Here is a 4274-nt window from a genome sequence, read left to right as displayed (position 1 = left end):
GGAGTAAGAAGCCAAGTGTAAAACTTGTTTTCCTTTTCTCTGAATATCCTGGGTGACCCTGAGAATCCTAGTATGATGGAGAACATTTCTATAAATCTAGATGCTCTGTGACAAAATGTCGTCAATGTAATTAATGAAAGGGGTTTTATCAGAGTACAATCAATGATAAATAAATGAATAAAACAAAAAAATACAAGAACAACCACACCAAACATGTATGGATTGAACATCTATAGGTAAGTATAAATCCTATCTTTACAATTTATCTAAATAGTATGTTTCCAGGGCTGGAGCTTGAATTCAGGACTAGTGAACAGGCATGAGTTTCTTATCTTCAAGTATGGTGATCTTCCCCTTCATCCACATTGCTCTAGATTTACCCAGATCCTGAGTTAAAATCCAAAGCCTGGAAGAATAAACAGAGTGAATTCCAAGCCAGGGAGCTAAATGTTTATATTTTATTTTTCTCAATACGGCCCTTGAATTCAGGTCATGGCAATTCTGCCTCAGCTTTGATCACCCTACCCTGGGGTGCAGCCACTAGATCTACAGCTCCTCTTGGGATCCTAGACCCCCAGGCCTTGCAGGGAAAGCAATGCACAGAAAAAATATGGCCTTTTCCTGTTTTCTTCCTTTTCATGGTGATCCTCATGCGTCTGAATGACAGTGTTGCAAAGGGTAATTCACCTTTCATTGCTACCAGGCAACATAGGCCCTGATTTTGAATCCCCGTCCTGACACCAACCAATGGCAGGAGATACTAAGAAAATGGTTCCCATCCATAGGATTAACAATGGAATGTTGTTAATGTCACGGTTGAATGAATTGATCATAAATGATGCTCCTATAAAATTAGACAGCTTCATTTCAGGAGGCTGATTGATTTTATTTAATATTTATGAAGCATTGAAAGAATATTATTACTTAAAGGAACACAATAATATCAGAACACTGATTTCATTAATAATTTAAGGATGAATACAATTAATTAAATACATTACATTAACTACATTAATTACATGAACGGAGTATTGATACCCAGGAATTGGTAAGAATGTAGTGTATATAAGTGAATAATGTATAGGCATCTCTGACACTCTATAAAGATATATATTTATTAGCGTACTTCCATCTGCATGTCAATCTTTTCTTATTTTGGTCACCCCTGGGGCTTGATCTGAGGTCCTGGGAACAGCCTGTCAGTTCAATTTGCCCCAGGATGGCATGCTAACACTCACCCATTCATGAATTGGGCCTTGTAGGCTTGTATGCCTTGAGTTCACATGCCAGCACTCCCAAAAATGAATCGTGGAGTAAGAAGATGACGGTGACACATGTTTTCCTTTTCTGTGAAGGTCCTGGGTGTCAGGTATGAAGTGGAATACATATGCAGATATACATCCTGTGCAATCAATGTAATCAATGTTTTATGTTCCATAATAGTCAATAAAATAACAGGTCAATACATGAATAAAACAAAAAAAATAAAATAACTACACTCAATGCAATATGGAGTCAACATATATATATATATATATATATATATATATATATATATATATATATAATATATGTAAATTGTACATGAGTATAATGTTTTCTAGTGGTGGGGATCTATTTCAGGCCCAAGGAGCAGACCTGAATTTCTTGACTTCAAGGAGGACAGCTTCCCATTCCCACACAGTGCAACAGAGTTACCAAGACCATGAGTTCCAATCCCAGTCCTGGCAGAAAAATAGCACCTTTGCAGCATGTGAGGCCCAATTCTTAGATATTTCATTATGCCTCCATTTTATGAATGTGATTTTTAAATGCTTAATAAAGAATTAATTAAAATCAATCAGTGTCCTATAATATAATTGTGTATAATTTTATCCTAGAATCATTCAAGAACTGCCCATTCAATCATGACATACATCACATTCCATTGGTATTCATATGGATAGGAATGAGTTCCTTAGGATCTCCTGCCATTTGGAGGTGGCAGGACCAGGATTCCAACTGTGGGCTCCAGCTCTTGTCACTTCAACCTGGGGATATGGTACTCACCAATCTGTCTAAGAATATTAGCAAGACCAATGATTAGGCAGGCAGCAGTGGCTCTCAGCAGTCCTCCTTGATACTTACAAGGCTGTGATGGGAGGATCATGGTCAAACTCATCCTAGGCAGGAATGTCCTTGAGTCGCCTGTACAAATTCAATGTCAACAAAGCCAGAAGCCCTGGGTCCAGTGTGGAGGGCAAGCCTTGAGCAAAAGCAGCTCACAGACTGTGCCCAGATCCTGAGTTCAAGTTCCAGGTCTGGCAACAAACAGAAAGACACAACAATCTGTGCAGCCATCCTGCTAAAGCAGATCACCCTCTTGTCTCCAAATGAATTGGTCATTGGTTCCTGGGAAAAGAGCTGGGGGAGCTGCTGTCTTCACGACTCCGCCCATGCTGCTTTCATCACAAGATTCTGGCCACACCCCATTCTTTCATGGTTTTTTCTGACCAATGGGATACAAGAATGGTGGCCACATCCACATTCCATGCTGCCCAGTAGCACCCGGGATTCCCTCTGTTCGTTTACAACACTACCAGCAGTTGAGGAAGGGAGAGGTGGCTGAGTGGTGAGGAAGAGACACAAGCGACTTTGGAGTATAGTAGGAAATTGAGATGCCTGCCCGCACCCCGGGTCCTCCCTTCCTTCTCAAGGTGTGGGATTTCAAACCTCAGCCAATGGTGCACTGCCAGCCCGCCTAAAGCCCTGACCCGGTCTCTGGCCCTGGTTCTCTGCTCTTGGCCCATGTGTTTGCAATGTTGATGCCATTGCTGCTTGACTCACCTGGAGCAACCTCCAGCAGCTTCTCCCAGCAGCACAGGTGAGTGGCTGCCCCCAAGTCACCACTACCCGCGGTCACACACCCCTCTGGGGGCACCATGCCCACCTGCTTGTTTCTTCTCCCTGGCTCTGAGGAGCCACCTTTCTGTCTTGGGCATTTCTGAAATAGAGACTCAATATATGACTGGATCGAGGTCCTCCTATCTGGGACAGGTATGATCCACCAGACCTGGTCCTCTGTAGTTGGGATGGTAGATATGTAGCGCCATGCTCAGTTATCGATTTAGATGGATTATCCCAAACATTTATTCCACAGCAGCCGATTCTTGACCAGAGGTGAAGCTCTGGGTAGGGCCACAACCATCAGACCTCATTCTCCTCATAGGATAGTTTTGAGGAAATAAGGGATTTATACAGAGGGATCCCTGGAGCATTGCTTAGCACAGAGGGAGTGGCCTTCAGAGAATGTTCTCAGCAATTCTGTGAGCAAATGATAGGAAGATACCGGGAAAGGATTCAGGTGGGGCCAGTTATTAATTGAGCAACAGGTGGGGATTATGAAACAAAACATTTCTCTCTTTCATCCTTACCCTATCCCCAAGAGGAAGGGGATGCTTCACTCTGTTGAGTTTTGCAGCTGGAGAAGCCGAGGCACAGAGAAGCCAGGGGAACTACTTATGACTTCAACTTCACTACCATGCTCCCTAGGACAATGGGTGCTATTCAATCCACTTCTGGTAGGTAGTCCAATTCTTGTCAGTTGTGTGGCTTGAAGCCTAGGCATGGGTGCTGTTCCTGAGCTCCTCAGAAAAAGGCTTGTCCTCTACCACTTGAGCCCACAGCACCACTTCTGGTTTTCTGGTGGTTCTTTGGAAATAAGAGTCTCATAGACGTTCCTGCCGGGGCTGGCTATGAGCCATGATCCTCATATCTCAGCCTCCTCTGTAGTTAGGATTAGAGTTCTGAGCCACCGGCACCCGACTTAATTGTAATTCTGCCTTTTCTCTCTCTCTCTTTCACAAGAACTGGTTGAATGGGTGCTGGAGAAGGGGGCCTAGCATCACTATGTGGCTGGAATCCAAGGTGACCCTCTCATTCTGGAGGTGGGCTGTGGGTCAAGAGCTATTTCGCTCAGACTTTTGAAAGAGCTCCCTGAGGTAAGCCCCACTGTGCCCTGGCTAGACCGTGAAATTCATTGTCCATCCACCCTACTGGACTTATTGTATTATATTGCTTTCTACATCATTTTCCAGCACCTGGCTAAACTTATGATAAATAGTTATGGAATGAAAATGTAATGCCTTCTTAAGAAAGTCATTTAGAGCTCTGGGAATGTGGCTTCATGGCACAGTGATTGCCTATCATGCATGAAACCCTGGGTTCAATTCCTCAGTAACACATTAAGAGAAAAACACTGGAAGAGATGTTGTGCCTCAAGTGGTAGAGTGCTA

The sequence above is a fragment of the Dipodomys merriami genome, unplaced genomic scaffold (assembly GCF_024711535.1).
Source record: "Dipodomys merriami isolate MVZ:Mamm:240054 unplaced genomic scaffold, mDipMer1.0.p SCAF_448, whole genome shotgun sequence".
Lineage (NCBI taxonomy): Eukaryota > Metazoa > Chordata > Mammalia > Rodentia > Heteromyidae > Dipodomys > Dipodomys merriami.
The sequence above is the reverse complement of the archived record's forward strand: the minus strand, read 5'-3'. Positions refer to the sequence as shown.